This window comes from Triturus cristatus, chromosome 8 (assembly GCF_964204655.1).
Source record: "Triturus cristatus chromosome 8, aTriCri1.1, whole genome shotgun sequence".
Taxonomy (NCBI): domain Eukaryota; kingdom Metazoa; phylum Chordata; class Amphibia; order Caudata; family Salamandridae; genus Triturus; species Triturus cristatus.
In genome coordinates, this window is record NC_140591.1 from 1532906542 (window position 1) to 1532923980 (window position 17439).

At 44.4% G+C, this 17439-nt stretch overlaps 1 protein-coding gene across 1 annotated transcript in view; it reads right to left on the reverse strand.

The window, feature by feature from the left end:
* The window catches only part of ATG16L2 (autophagy related 16 like 2), a 694312-nt gene that overhangs the window by 137143 nt on the left and 539730 nt on the right, over positions 1 to 17439 (reverse strand). The gene's annotated exons all lie outside the window — the stretch shown is intronic.

The window sequence follows — 17439 nt, forward strand, 5'->3', positions numbered from 1 at the left end:
ATATCCGGTTACAAAGACGAATCTGACAGGTAAAGTATCTTCAAGAAGTATTTATTAGTAAGGAACAGCAGATGACTGGAGTGCGTCCTTCCTCCACGAAGTACAAGCTGTGAATGTCAGTTCCACAAGAACGTACTTCACTGATGAAGGAAAGCACGAGAGAAGCACCTTCAAACATAAACATGTTTGGGTGCGCATGCAGAAGAATAAAGAACATATACATGTCATAAGGAAGCATCCCAACAACAATAACAAGGAAACATTAGTACAAGCGCATCATTACAATGCTGTCACATACGGCAGTGTATGCACCACCAACGCGCCTCTTGACCCTTGAGGGAATAATACTTGGACGCTTTCGTGCTTGTAAAAGATGCATTGCACTGAAACCCACATACAACAATGCTCAGTGTGCGCATGTCTTTATTTTGTCAACAAGGCACTAATTAACTGATTTCAATCGGGTGGTATTTTCTGGTCCACTGTGAGGTTCAGATGTGTCCTCCACGTTTACACCGGCAACATCTGCCCTTTTAGATAGGGGCAGCTGGGCTAGTGAGTGGAACCCACCCACTTTCCTGCATCATAGACACACACATTTCTAATTACTATTATAATGTTATAATAGTAATTAAAACATTAGTGAAGCCTGGCTGGCTGGCTGGCATTTTCTAATCTTAGCTTCATTGAGAATCAGACAGCCGGGCACTTTCCCCTGGCACATGGGCTAGTGCTCAAGTTCCATCCTTCGTAACCTTGCTGTCTTAGGTGTAGGAGAGGTGTGGAGCAGCGACCAGAGCGGGGACTGCGGTTTGATCGCCGGCGGCAGCTCAGCTCAGCATTATGTGACTCTGGACAATAGCTCACTTAATCTCCCCGATGGCCCCCAGCGCCTTGATACCCTTGAGGGGTGATATGTTCGCACTTTACAAATACGAATTACAAATCAGTGCTTACCTTAATCCAGCCCTGGCCTGCCATTCTTCAGGACCTCCTCACCACACCCCTTAGATGACACACAACAAGTGTCACTTTTTAATGTACCTCGGGGGCTTTATCTTTCAGCTGGGGCCTCACTAGCTATCCTCTAGGCTGCCTATGCAGGAAGCCTGGGGCGGAACAGTCTGTAAATATGTGACCTGGCGTCATCAGAGCCACGAGCTCTGATGACTCTGTGACAGCCGGTAGTAATCATATACACTGCACATGCTTTAGATATGCATGCACAGGGTATCTGTTTAAACAAATATCTTTAATTCACCTTTTTCCTTGCTGCTGTGTCGCTCATTCGGGTGGATCTGCAGAGGACACGACAACGGTTGGGAGAAATGGCCCTGTAGAAGAGACTGCCTGTGCCTCATGTTCCATCTCAGGTAAGCTGGGCTCCCAGTGCCCTGAATTCAGGGCCAGTATTATGCCTCACCAATGTCAAATATCACCGGCTGTCACTGTTGTTAGATTCCATGTTCTTGATGAGGACTACCCTCTTGAGTATATTTTTGCATTGCTCGACACAGTTGCACTGGGTTAGGGGATTTCAGAGATATTCACTCCTGTCTGCCAGTGCTCTTTAAAGAGCGCGTTTCAAGTCATGTGCATATCTCTATTTATAAGGGAGCCCATTTCGAGCCAGGAGAATACACTGGTTTTCAGGCAGCAAGTGCTTCTAAATCCCATAGAAAGAAGCTTCCAACAATATATGATGCAGGACCACAAGCTCCTCTTATTCTTTCTCAAGACTGGGGGTTCTTTATTCACAGAGCAGTTTATTCTAGGAATTTCCAGTCACACCGCCTAGTGGTGCAGATAGTATTTGTGGGGAATTGGGTAGTTGGCTGAGGGGTGTGAAACTCTGCTGAAGCAACAGGTGTAATCGTTGTTAGGGTGAACCACAAAAAGTCACAAAATTAACCTGTGATTAACTCTCTGGTACCTTGGATCAAAAGCAGTCAGGCTTAGCTTAGAGGCAATATGAGAAGTATTTATGCAGCACAGAAACAGCAATAAAGTAAAAACACAACACAAGAAGAATTCCTCACCAATGTAGAAATATATACAGTGAAATGTAATTAATTATTTGACAACAAAACAACAAACATCCAATCAATAGAACCGGAGATATGTAATTTCAAAGACTTTAGATAAGCACAGCACCTAAAAGCTCAATTTGTGGTTATACGTGGTTGCGCCGGACGGGGACAAAATGACAAGTTCAGCCCCACTGCGATGAAGTGCAGACTGGAGACAGGGACAAGTTAGTCCCACTGAAAATTGTACCTTATGTCCTTGATGATTGTTGTGCGGAGTTGGTTCCGATGAGGAGCTGCAAGGTGAGGTACTGCGTTGAGTTGCATCTCGCTGCTCCGGTTCCGATGAGGTGCTATAAGGGCTGCAATGCGAGGTCCTGTGTCGGATTGCGTTGTGCTATGTCGGTTCCAATGTGGAGCTGCGATGCGAAGTCCTGCGTCAAGTTACGTCGTGCTGTATCAGTTCCGTTGAGGCCGCCGATCAGCGACTGCAAGGTGCTATGATGAAAGTCCTGCATAGTGCTGCATCGCGCTGCGTCGAGTTGCGTCATGCAGCATCAGCTCTTAACAAACCCACTGTTAGGCCAGGAGGATAACACTCTGATGTTTGCAGCAGAGCACAGGCAGGTTCAGTTGAGTCTGGGCATCTGGGCAGATGCATGACAGGTCTCTGGAGCTTGTTATGTCCCCTAGTGCAAAACAGGATGCCAGTCAGCTTTCCCTTGGATTCACTCCAGTGGTTCTGGGATCAAGACGCAGATCCAATCTTCCTTCCTCAGGCAGCAGTGCAATCCTTCTTGCAGCAGTGCAGTCCTCACAGCAGCAGGGCAGCAGAGTAGTCCTTCTTCTGAGTCTTCAACAGGTCCAGAAGTGTTCTGAAGAGTGGGTGTGATGGTCACATTTTTATACCTGGTGCTAACTTTGATATAGGCAAAGCTACTGGAGTTTTCCCCACACAGAGGTGTTTCGATCTTTCTGCCTCCCTGACTGCTCCCAATCTACCTACAGTCACCAAAGGCTAGTGTGAGATTCTTTGAGTGTGAGTTGAGGCAGTGCCTTTGAAGTGCAAGTAGAGCTGTGGACAACTCCCCTGCCCTCATCCCCATCCTGCCTTGGATGACCCATTCTGCCAACACCCAAGCCCTCTATTGTGTGGCTGTCTGGGAGGAATACACAAAGTACTAAACACACAAAGGTTGAGGGGTAAAAGGAGAACTTCCCACTTCGACCTCCTTCACATGTTTCACAAACACAAAATAGAAGGGGGACTTTAGACAAAATAAGCGTTAATGTAGTCGGGGGGAGCACACGTGTGTGTTAAAACCGCCCTCACACACAGCAAGCTGTGTCATGCTTCATCATAGGGCTGCTAACACACCTCCGCGCAGACCAACGCAGGAGGTGGAGCAATAGGGAGGGGGAAGACAATACAACATAAATCACAATACTGAGGGATCACAGGTGTGAACAAGTGCAGAAACAGTGATTAAAATTGGTATCAGGGAGTCCCTATCATAAATGTAATATTGGGTACCCTGACCAACAGTAAAAGAAAGGTCCCATGAGTGTGGTAAATAATTTAATTACCGGGACTTAATTTGATGCGGAAAAACTATAATAATAGCTCAGTAAAATAAGAGGCAGAATCCGTGGTATTAGAGGTTCGGGACGGGCTTTATTCCAAAATCAATTCGAATTGAGGACTCCATATTCCATCACCACGAAGGTTCAGGAAGTGAAGGACCCCCTTTATTGACAAGTAATCATTTATATACAGTAGGCATTACAGTGAAACAGATGCCGGAGGCGTAACAGTTGATAATGAAGATAAGAACATACATGCGTAACTAAAGTAGGTGTAACTGGGCGTAACTTAAAGAACGTCATCAGGTATGATGTCACAATAGGGTGGTTCCATGGAAGAATTTCGCAATGTCAGCAGAAATACTTGGCAGAGATGCGCGCGCAGCAGCATGACGTGTAATTGACGTGCAACTAAGGGATGAAGGGGACTTGACATTTAGCTCTACATGTGGAGACAGAAGTCTGGGGTTATGTCAACCTAATCCCAAATCATATCTATTATCCTATGTTTAAAGAACGGTGTTATCCAGAAAGAAAGGACTCTTAGGATAGAATCTTATTCTATACTGACTATACTGACCGTTAGTGCGTGTACAAGCGTCTAAGTGTCTACACTAGATGCGAGGGCAGAAATCTTCCATAGTAATAGGGCTATGAATTACTTGCATGAAGACAGAGAAGCCGGGCCTTTTGCTCGGTAGCTGGAAGAATGTTTACTTAAACTACTAGACAGGAATGTTTTGGATAGGGAGCGGAGCAAAGCAGATAATCTTGAAGGTGAAATACAGTTTTTGGCAGGCAACAGGCTGGAGTCAGGCACCGTTAGCCGCGCAGGGAGTAGGACAAAGTTCATGGGTTCAGATACGAGCTCAGACTGGAGCTTTCAGAGGCAGAAGGCAGAAAAGACTTGATGGCAGAATCAGGGCCTACTCGTCTGGACTATAAAATGTGATAAGTGAACCATATAAAGCCGGTGGCCTTTCATACTTAGGAATGGAATATCCGGCCCATTCATGGCGGATCTGAAAGAGGACATGTTGACGGTGGACACACATATGTTTGCGTCTTCATAACTGGAACTGGAGGAAACATACATGTACTTATGATCTATACATGAAACCGTTGGGGTCCAAGATAGGGGACATAACTGACTATAAAAATCCATATTTCCACATTCCCTCCTTGTCCCCTACTTGCCCGTTAAGAGATATCAATCTTCATCAATCCGTTGATCTGTTCATATAGCATCATTTGTTCTTCTTTCTTCTTCCGGAATCTTGAATGAAATCTTGGTGGTGGAATACACGATGTGGCACACAGACCACAGATCGCTGGTCCACATTGTAGGCATAAACAGCAACTGAATAGTATGAGAAAGCCAATACCTAGGAAGGATAGGACCCTCCATCCAAAGGTAGATAATACACTCCAAAACCAACTGGACCAAGTCCAGGTGCCTGGATTCTGGTGTATCTGGCTTACAATCTTATGAAGGCGAGTTATGGCTTTATATACAGATGGCGAATTTTCTGGTATGAAAATGCAACAGCTTGATCCGATGACCCTACAAGCTCCGCCCCTATCGGCCAGGATGACGTCAAGGACAAGACGATTTTGAAGCACAACAATCCGCATAGCAGACTGTTCTTCTGTTAAATTGCCTAAGGCGGAAATAGTTTCGTTTACTACTGCTTCAAGGGTTCTGGTTAATCTACGTATCAGCTTACTATTAGTGACTGTACCTATATAAGGAAAGAAACCTTTATTGAAATCTGTGTATTTCTCCCATGCTGTTTCAGTGTAATCGACTATTGGGAGATCTCTCCGTTCTCTATTGTGTACTAAATGAGTATTTCTATGATAATCAGGAGGAGCTAGGAAAACAGGTGGCAAAAGGAATCCAATGTAGCAGGTACCATCCCAATCCAGAGGCAAACGTATATATGCAGTCTGACCACATACAAAGTAGGAATGGCGAGAAGCTCTAAATGTAGACTTGCCTTGATCACTGAATTCTATTACAGTGGTGCATTTACTGTGGCCCATGTGTACAGAGCCATTCTTTCTTATACACAGTTCACCTTTAACTGGAAATACTGACATAGCGGGCAAAATTGGTGCAGCTTCGGTTTCGACATTCAGGATCATGAGATTAAGCGTGAAATTACCTAATCCATATACTTCATTTTCTAGATCAGTTCCTGTTCTTTTGGGAAGTCCCTCCTTGCTAGGGTAACAGGCTTTAAGCAAGACTAAGTTCAGGTTTCCCCATACCCAGTTGTCTTGATAAACTGCGGAATTCGAATCTAGGGAATTAATTAAACTAAACCATGCTCCACAGGAGCCATTGTGTGTGAACGGATATGGAAAGAGAGGCAAAATTCCATCATAGTTCTGATAGGGAGGGAGTCGGCCACATATCCAACAATTTGTAGCATTGCTAGCCTGATGGGAATGATGTGACATACTAATAAAAGTGTTATTGCGCAGCGCAAATCTGTATGATAACTCATGCGGGGGAAATTCACTAAAAGAATGTTCAGCAGTAACATTATAAACATGTTTAGAAATAGGATAATATATGTGCAACAATATACTTGCAGCTATTATTAAAAGACATAAGAAAAACAAAATTAATAACGTCACTGTACAATGACTACGCAGTGATTTACAGTACGCATGTTGTTTCATTCGCTTCCTTCGGTGTCTTTCTCTATTCAGGCCTAGGGGATTCATGTCAGGGACAAATTCGACCGATTCACCTTGGAGAGGACTTAAACAATCAAATTGTCTGACTTGGTAGACCTTAATTTTAGTCTGTATTGTTCTTTGTCATTCAGTTCAACCAAAGGAAGCTTTGAGTCAATCGGTGAAGACACGCAAGGTGTGTCATTTACATCGGACGGTAGTCCATGAAATTTCTTGATATGACTTGAATGTATCCAGCCTTTTCGCCCTTCGATCTTCACGGCTGTCCTCGTTGTTAACAGTACGAGTTGAGGCGATCTCCACCTAGGATCCAGCTGGGACTTTCGGTCAAAGTTCCTCACTAACACCAAATCCCCTGGAATTACGTCATGGGGTTTCACCTCGGTGTTGTCGGGAAAGGCTGCAGCTACCTGTGAACGACAAGATTGTAGTGCAGACATCAAGGAAGCTAGGTAATCTGTCAGCATATTACAGTCTACATCAGTTATTTTGCGTGGTATAGGCGTCCCCCACATATTTGGTGGTCTACCAAAGACCACCTCATAAGGGGATAGCCCTGTTCGAGAGTGCGCTACCATTCTCATGTAAAAGAGTGCAACTGGTAAGGCTACTACCCAGTCGACACCTTTCTCTTTACATATTTTGGACAATCTAATTTTCAGAGTTTGATTATGTCGTTCCACGAGACCTGCTGCCTCGGGGTGTCGGACACAGTGAAATCTCCACTGATAGCCTAACAAAAGTGAAACGTGTTTCATTAGTTCGGATGAGAACGGCTGGCCGTTATCTGAGTAGACAGCACGTGGTAAACCGTACCGTGGGAAGAATTCTCGAACTAACTGTTTGGCAGTAGTCGGGGCAGTGTAATCTGAAACCGGGTATGCCTCTGTCCAACGGGAAAGAGCACAGACAACTACGAGAACATATTTGAATCCTCGACATCGTTCCATCTGGATATAATCCATCTGGAGGACTTCAAAAGAGTGATCAGGAGGCTGAAATCTGCCCTGTTCTACGGGAATGCTTTTACCTGGGTTAAACTGACAACAGATCATACAGGTACGGACTTTTTGTTTAGCTGCTGCTCGTAAATGTTTGTTGAACCAAATGTGTTGAATGCTGTCTAGCATAGCTTTTTCTCCTAGGTGCGCTGGACTATGTACAGTGTTAATGATAACTTGGACCATTGAATCAGGAAGGAACCACACAGATTTTTCCTTCGTCATCCATCCTTGATCCGTTTGGGTCCCTCCTAATTCAGTCCATTTCTTTATTTCATCTGGTGTAGCATGTGTCTGTATGTCAATTACGTCAAGAGCGGGATCCTTAACCATCATGCAATGTGTTGGTGTCGGAACTATTGTCTTTGTCATGTCAGATGTGTGAGTTTGAGCAGTCTGTTTAGCTGTTCTGTCAGCTAAATCATTGCCTTGGGAAATGGTATCAGTAACTTTCGTATGAGCTTTACATTTCATAATTGATATTGCAGTGGGTAGATGTATTGCATCTAGTAAGGCATGAATGAGGGGTCCGTGCTGAATGTGGGTACCGTGAGAAGTTAAATAACCTCTCTCTCGCCACAGTACGCCGAAGTCATGTACAACTCCGAATGCATAACGTGAATCAGTATATATGTTGACTTTTTTATTTGTGGCTTGAATACAGGCTTGTGTCAGAGCGACGAGCTCTGCTACTTGAGCGGACAAGGTATTTATGCGATTTGTTTCAATAACTTCAGTATCTGTTGTGACTGAATACGCGGCCACTAACTCTCCTGTATTTGTTCTCATACATGACCCATCTACATACAACGTCAGGTCTGGGTCTGACAATGGGACGTCTGTCAAGTCTTGTCTGGGTTTCGTCGTGATAGTGATAACTTCAATACAATCATGTGCAAGTGGGTCTGTTCCGTTTACTGGTAACAATGTGGCAGGATTCAATGTACTACAACGTCTGATTTCTATATGTGGCTGAAACAATGTTAATTCGTAACCAGTGAGTCGTGCTATAGTCAAGTGTTGTGTTTGTGTGCGGTTCAAGAGAACCTCTACTGCATGTGGTACTTGTACTGTCAATTGGTGTCCTAACACTATGGCATCGCTTTGTCGTATTGCTAAAGCTGTCGCTGCCACTGATTTCAGGCACGCAGGAAGAGCCTGAGCTACGGGATCTAATGTACTAGAAAAATAAGCACACGGTTTGTGTGATCCTGCTTGTTCCTGTGTGAGTACTGACAAAGCAGTACCTTCGCGTTCTGTAACAAAGAGTGTAAAATGTTTATAGTAACATGGTGTTGCTAAAACGGGTGCTTGACATAAAGCTTTCTTTAGGCTTTCAAAAGCTTGTGTATGTTCCTGAGTCCAAGGGAGAACAGTCGATGTGGCTGCCTCCTGTGTTGTCAACTGAATGAGTGGTTTTGCTAGAAATGCATACTGAGGGATCCACTGCCTACAATATGAAGTGAGGCCTATAAAAGCCCGCACCTCCTTTTGTGTCTTGGGTATTGGCATGTTAGCAATTAACTGTATGCGATCTGGTGTAAGCTGCCTTCCCTCCTTGGACAGCGAGTGACCAAGGTAAACAACTCGCTGGACACAGAATTGCAGCTTAGAAGGGGACACCTTGTGCCCCTTTTCGGCCAAAAAATGTAAAACCGTCAGTGAGGCTTTTTCACATTCAGGTTCGCTTCTAGCGGTGATCAGCAGATCATCGACATATTGAAGCAGGGCAGTGTTGACTGGCATGTGTATACTGTCAAGTTCTCGTTTCAGTGCTTGGCTATAGATGCTGGGGCTTTCTGTGAATCCTTGAGGTGCGCGTGTGAATTTAAAGCTTCGTCCATTTAAACTAAATCCGAACAAATATTGGCTTTCCGGATCTATTGGGACGCTGAAAAAAGCATTCTTGAGGTCAATTACAGTAAAGAATGTTGCTTCGGAATCAATAGCTGTCAGTAATGAAGAAATGTCTGGAACTACGGGGTATTGAGGTACAATACATTTATTTAATTCGCGCAGATCAATAACCAATCGGTATACTGGCGGGACTTTTGGATCAGTTCGTTTAAGAATCGGGATTATCGGGGAATTACATACATTGGAGTCGGTTTCCACAACCACTCCTTGGCCAATGAGCTCGTCAATGATTTGCAGTAAAGCCACTACAGCATCTGGGGGTAACTTGTATTGTCGCATTCGTGGTAGTACCACTCCTGCCTTTAGTGTGACTCGATATGGTGTAATGTTCATGCAACCAACATCTGTAGGGCCTTGTGCCCATAAATGTGTCGGTAAAGTCTGCAGTCGGGGATCCAAGTCTCGGGACACATAGTGCCCTTTGAAATCACGTAAAAACAATCTTACTCCTTCCGGAGAACAACATATTATAGCTCCTAGAGCTTTCAATGTTTTGATACCTAACAGGTTTTCTGGACATGATTTAGTAAGCAATAAATCTGTAGTTCGTGTCAAAGGACCAATCGTAAGGGGAAGAGGCTGTGATACTTCGTTAACGATAGGTTTTCCTGAAAAGCCAAGGGAAATATTCTGTGAGCCTGAGAGGGGTGCCCCTGGAACTTCACTACGTTTTATTGTTGTTCGGCTTGTCCCTGTATCAAGTAAAAATTTTCTATCTTGGCCTAATAGTTCACTGTGTACATAAGGTCCTTCTTGATCTACAGGGACCTCGATAAGGGGTAAGCCAACTTCCCTCTCTAGGCTGTTTCATGAGTATCGTTGATAATCAGGATAATCATACTGTGCAGTCTGGTACATCTGTCGTGTCGTTGTTGGTGTAGCAGCAATAGGCTGCGGTGGTGGAGCTGGCATAGACTGTTGCGGAGCTGGCATGGCCTGTGCATGCTGCGGAGCTCCTTGTTGGTTCTGATCCTGTCTAAGTGGTCGTGGTCTTTCTTTAGTATTACCTATGGCGATATTATGTTTTAAAACTGGGCAATCGTGTACATAATGACCTGGCTGTTTACAATAGTTGCATGTCCCTTTTACAGGACCTGTTAAAACACTGGACTGTGTCATACCCTTTTTATGACTGTCAGCTGGAACTGTCTGGGAAACTAGCATTTTCATTTTTGTGTCTTTCATGCGTCTTTGTTCATGTTCTTGTTCCTCTCTAATTCTATTGTGATGGTACTGTAACATTTGTAACATTTGTGACGGAGAGTTACCTTGCCAGGTACTCTCGAATTTCAATACTCTATTCTTAACTTGGGGCAGGGCATTTTCAACTAATTTTGTCACAAACAGATGTGGATAAGATTCGCTACTTGCTTTTATTCCACTATTTATACCAAAACATTTTTCGAATCGGGCATAGAAATCACTAGTGTCCTCGTCTGGTTTTTGTTTACAGGCTGAGATTGCACCCCAGTCTTCCTTTTTCGTAGTTAATAAACGTGGCAGTACCTGTACTAGTAAACCTGGTAGCATTTTGGTCTTCTCCCCAAGCCCTGCACCTGGACCTCGAGCTTTTTCTTCGTTTTCTAATGCTGTCCAATCTATCTTTTGGTCTCCCACCTCCCAATCCTTTTCCTTGAGTTTTTCATAAATGCCCGCAGGCATTAATACCTTCAATATTGTCATAATGTCGGGGTAGGTATACTCTCCCATGAGCAACATGTCTTTAATTTCTCGGTGGAAACCCGCTGGGTCTTTGTCATGACTGGGTACCACCTTCTTCATTTCTAATAGTTCTATTTTAGATATGGGTGTGTATACAAACACACGTTTAAACTGATTGTCATCACCTTTTATCGGGTGCACTTCGCGTAAGGGATTCTGTCTATCCATATAGTACGTCGTTCTTTCCTTGATGGGCAGTGAGACATGTTCGGGGCATACAAAAAGAATATACTGCTTTCTGGATTCTAGTATTTCTCTAATTAACTCAGTACCTGAACCTCTCCATTTATTTGTGAGTAATTCAGTCAATATATTAGGTAATGGACCAGGATCGGAATGTTGGCTTTTATACAATATAAGGAGTTGTTGAATCATATAGACACCAGCTAAACGCTGTTCATCTGGGGTGAGGTTCAAAAACGTGTGTGCTAATGTATCATCACTATATTTTCCGGGACTATCAACCCAATGAACGGCTGACCTGGCTTATTCTTGTTCGTCCATAGAATCGAGTATATGATAACCCCTTCGTTCTCGGAGTAGGTTGTCAGCGGCTTGGAACGAATGTTCGGGGGACCTTATATTTATTATAGGAGTTTGGAAATTTCTGCTATTATCTGGACGTACCGGACGTATCGGATCAGTGAAGCATCTAGTATTATTGCAAGATCTTCCTCTACTTACATAGGCCATGGTTTCTAACTGTCCTGTGGGCAGTTCTAATTCTTCCTCGTCTTCGGTTTGTTCAGGTTCGTCTACTGCTAATCTTTCTTCGTGTATTCGTTCTATTTCTTTGCGGATCTTTCGGCACATAGCTACTATACATGATCGTTTATCATGTCTTCCCTCTGATATATTCTGACTCCATGTGGTAAGAATTTGCATTTCTTTCGGATTTACCCCTGGTTGGTCTTGATTTCTGATCACACAATTTATGAGGAAACGTAACAGTTCCCCCTGTATTTCCACTTTTTGGTACTCCATGGCTCTGTTAATACTCTCAGAATCTCGCCCTGACTGGACAAAGTGATATATATTTTCTAAGTGTGTAGTCATTCCTGGTAGCTTCCCTAAATATATAGCAGCTCGCCGGATACGTAATGATGCTAGCATCATTTCGTCCCCTTTCCCGGGCACAGGGTCATATCTACAATCTATTAGAAGTTCCTTGAGCGTGTTGGGAGTTACTAGTTTGGGCGTACGTTGGTGGGCTAATTCTTGAAAGGAAAGTTTATTTACTCTGGGTGGCGTGGAAAAAATGTTTGATGTACCTCCGGTAGCCCCACCTGGGGTGCTGGATGTGAAAGGATTCGTCGAACGTGATATAGCAACTATAGGTGTGGATACAGATGTCGAAGCAGATGTGCTTGCCTGAACTTGTGTCGGAGTTTGCTGTTGCGGAGGTACAGACGGAAGAGGGTCTTGGCGTTGAACCCCCTCTGCAGGCGGTCTATGTGGCGCAGCATTAGCATACTCGGGAGCTGCGTCGTCTAAATAAGAGGAAAGAAAAACATCTTCTGCGGTTCTGGGATGCCCTTTGGGATGTACTTTTATCGGGAACAATGGGGGTGGCAAGTCTTTTGGTATCTCCGGAGTAGCCTTAGGTAATCCTTCGGCCAGGAGAGGATACATACCATTCATAAGGGCATTTCGTTGTCTGTCTACTTGTTCTGACTTTACTCGAGTACCTTCTTCAATTAATATATTTTCTCGAACTTTATTTAAATTCTCCTTACTCTTCTCTTCCTGTCTACGTGCTTTTTCTGTACGTCTATACGATTCTTTACGCCATAATTCAATGGCGTCTTTCTGTGATTGTCTAGCTGTCTTTTTCCATAATTCTTCCTCTACTTTCACGATGCAATCTGCATCCCAGGTCCCAGCTGCGGGCCACCTCTGACTTTCTGGTAATTCCTTGGTGTAGTCTACCCATAAATCAAGAAATAATATGGCGTCTAGGCCATGTTTATGATACATAAAGTACCCTGGAGTGTCCCTAGGAGGAATGGGAACAGCTTCTTCGAGTACCCCTTTTCTAGTTTTGATCTGTCTTAATTTCGAAAAGAGCGGCATTTTGAGAACTGATCTGATCTGATACCTAATTTTGAACACGTTCAATACAACGAAACACAATAATGAACAGTCATTCACACCACATTATGCAGAACGTATTTAAAACATTTAACATTTAACATTTAATGAACAACAATGATGGCCGTTCACTAAGCATAATACTCGATACTAACTAGATAATTCGGACTTCATATACTAGACATACTTGATATACTGCTAAACAGTACAGATACACTGCTGAAACAGTGCAGACCGGATTTGTGTACCCAAACCCGTCTTGACCGGCACAACCTATGTGCACGTCAGAACGCCTCCCCGACAATGGTACTCACCGGGTAGCTCGGAACGGAAGGCCTCGGAACTGAACTGAACTGGACTCGGACCAGACTGGACTCGACTCGATACTTCGGAACTTCGGAACTTCGGAACTGGTGGGCCTCTGTATACCTCGGATCTTGCTCTCTCAGCTAGGCTCTGGTCGGGATACTTCGCACATCTCACCGCCTCGTCTGGGTGTTGATCGCAGCCTCAGTTACCCCCGCTCGGCAGGAGGGAGATACAAGAAATCCTGTGGGTACGCGTTGTTGTCCGTCCAGCTGTGACAGGAGACCGGGCCTGCAACGCACCTCCGGCGCGTGAGATGAGAAAGTGTCCCTGTTCGGGCGCCATTTATGTGGTAAATAATTTAATTACCGGGACTTAATTTGATGCGGAAAAACTATAATAATAGCTCAGTAAAATAAGAGGCAGAATCCGTGGTATTAGAGGTTCGGGACGGGCTTTATTCCAAAATCAATTCGAATTGAGGACTCCATATTCCATCACCACGAAGGTTCAGGAAGTGAAGGACCCCCTTTATTGACAAGTAATCATTTATATACAGTAGGCATTACAGTGAAACAGATGCCGGAGGCGTAACAGTTGATAATGAAGATAAGAACATACATGCATAACTAAAGTAGGTGTAACTGGGCGTAACTTAAAGAACGTCATCAGGTATGATGTCACAATAGGGTGGTTCCATGGAAGAATTTCGCAATGTCAGCAGAAATACTTGGCAGAGATGCGCGCGCAGCAGCATGACGTGTGATTGACGTGCAACTAAGGGATGAAGGGGACTTGACATTTAGCTCTACATGTGGAGACAGAAGTCTGGGGTTATGTCAACCTAATCCCAAATCATATCTATTATCCTATGTTTAAAGAACGGTGTTATCCAGAAAGAAAGGACTCTTAGGATAGAATCTTATTCTATACTGACTATACTGACCGTTAGTGCGTGTACAAGCGTCTAAGTGTCTACACTAGATGCGAGGGCAGAAATCTTCCATAGTAATAGGGCTATGAATTACTTGCATGAAGACAGAGAAGCCGGGCCTTTTGCTCGGTAGCTGGAAGAATGTTTACTTAAACTACTAGACAGGAATGTTTTGGATAGGGAGCGGAGCAAAGCAGATAATCTTGAAGGTGAAATACAGTTTTTGGCAGGCAACAGGCTGGAGTCAGGCACCGTTAGCCGCGCAGGGAGTAGGACAAAGTTCATGGGTTCAGATGCGAGCTCAGACTGGAGCTTTCAGAGGCAGAAGGAAGAAAAGACTTGATGGCAGAATCAGGGCCTACTCGTCTGGACTATAAAATGGGATAAGTGAACCATATAAAGCCGGTGGCCTTTCATACTTAGGAATGGAATATCCGGCCCATTCATGGCGGATCTGAAAGAGGACATGTTGACGGTGGACACACATATGTTTGCGTCTTGATAACTGGAACTGGAGGAAACATACATGTACTTATGATCTATACATGAAACCGTTGGGGTCCAAGATAGGGGACATAACTGACTATAAAAATCCATATTTCCACATGAGGACCAGTGGATGGTGGTATGGGGAGCTTATAATGAAGCACCAACCACTCCACTCTGCAAAACCATCGACATGTAGACCTATAGTATCGGGCATTGGATTGTTGCTGGAACCACTGTCACAATTTTGTGACTATTTTTTAAACCAGTGGTACAAACAAGACCGGCATACCTGAAGGACACCACTGATATGCTGCTCCTCCTAAAGGATTTGGAATTTGACCCTGAAAAACAGTTCCTGCTGGGGCTGGACGTGGAGCCCCTTTATACTAATATACCGCAGAGGGAGACCCTGCGTGTGGTTGAGGAACTCCTGTACACACTGGATTGGAATTTCTGCACCCCAAGACCGTTTATTCTACACTTGGCAGAAATCGCACTCACAAAGAACTATTTTGAGTTCCAGGGGACTTACTACCTCATGGGACCTTCATGGGGAGTGTTTTCGCACCCAGTTTAGCTGGGCTTACACAGCAGCTTTGAAGGACCAGTATATTTACGCCCTAGGCATTACCTGAAGCAATAACATCAAAATCTGGCAACAATATATTGATGATGTCCTCCTTATTTGGGAGGACACCAAACAATCAATTGAGTAGTTCCTGGAATTGCTTAACAGTTGTAACCCCTTGCTTCTGTTTACATCCACTGTCACCAAGGAGAGTCTCCCATTCCACACCATCTTACCATCTTCCCCAAGGATGTGGGCTACAGACGAAAATGTTTCGCAAACCTACGGACAGGAACAGTTTGCTAACATTTGAGAGCTTCCATCCGAAATCCCTTAGGGAAAACCTCCCGGTGGGGCAATTTCTTCGCCTCCGCCACAACTGTTCTAATACTGCAGATTTCAAGTCTGAAGCCAATGTTTTACAACAAAAATGTATTCAAAGGAAATACTCGCAACGGACCGTCAAAAGGGCCTGTAAAAGAGCTAATAATTGTCATCAGGAAGCTCTCCTTGACACAGCGGAAAAAACACCTACGAATAGACCCATTTGTGTCACCACATTTAACACTGCCTCCAGTAATATTCAAAGGATCGTGTTACAAAATTGGAGAATTCTTAACTCCAACGGTCTACATTTGGAAAGGCTTTTATTCTCATTCAGAAGGTGTCAAAGCATCAAAGACATGGTGGTCCACACTAGACCAGTGATCCCTACGATTAGATCTAACACTTCTGAGGAGAGGTGCCAGGGCTGGACTCTCCCCCCGGCGACAGGGCACACTAGATGTTGAAATTGTGATGTATGTCATCTTACCGCAAACACCAAAACTGTTTATGTGGGATTGTGCCATCCATGGGAACAACGTCGGCACACTAATTGTAACTCGACCACTTGATTTACTTGATTAGGTGTCCATGTGACCTCATCTATATAGGGATGACGACAAGGAGGGTGAAAACCAGGATTATGGAGCACAGGTCCACATTCAGGTGCCAAAAGACCATCAGTCGCCTCGCCACCCACTTCAAAGAGAAAAGTCATGGGGCAGAGGACTTCTCGTAGACAGTTTTAGACAAGCCTTACATGGGCACTACTACAAGAAATCCAGATAGGGCCCTGTTAATTAGGGATCAAAAATGGGTTTACAGTGTGCAGAGCCATACTAGGGGCTGAACGACAAAATTCCCTGGAATAGTTTGAATACCCTATAGTCTCTCTCAAGTCAGTCTCCCACTTACTAATGCTTACATCTATCTGGTCACCTGCACTGGATGAGCGCTGTATCTCCAGCGACTTCTCCCTCTCTGCTGTATTTTCAAAGGGAGTTCTCTGTCCAGCTCAGACTATGAGATTGCCCCATGTTTTATGAACTTTCTTGGCAGTTTTATATTATTCACTAGCCCTATCTGTTAATTGAAACTCTCTGTTTTTGAAATTTCGACCAACATTCCTTTTTCTTCCACACCATTGCGCCTTCAGTATGTATCCCTTTGAGGTGACAAAATACATACTGTATAAATGCCAGCATTTTTGTTCAGTGACTTTCACATGGCACCCTGATAACAGAGTAACTTGTAAAAACATAAAAATTGGTAACTCACTTACTCATGTGTTTTTTGACATATAGGCACCCGGGCCCGCCGTGTCCCTCTTTCTCTCTCTCCTAACCCACTAAAATGGCTTATTTAGGTCGGCGTTCTAGTTTTTGGAGCATGCTCCCACGCACGCCTGCTGTGCGTGTCTGACTGCCGGTTTCACGTTTGAGACATGGGCGTGTCAAGGGCAGAGGCAAGGATCTGAGCATTTTAAATGGATCCACGGCTGCCCGCACTCCACGAATACGCGGCGCCGGGAGAGACCCACTTGGTTACAACAGCTCACTTTGACGAAGTAAGTTCATCCTTAGCAGGAACTGGGTAGGGGGAGCCTTGACTTGCAGCTAAGCTCTCCGTCCCCACGAGCGGTGTCTCATTTACCACGCGGCTTTTCAGCTGCACAATGTGATTATGTTTGTGGTCCCGACTGTTGGAGGACAACAAACAAGGGTTTCGACCACTCTGTTCATCCTGGCGGGCTGAATAGCCACCTGC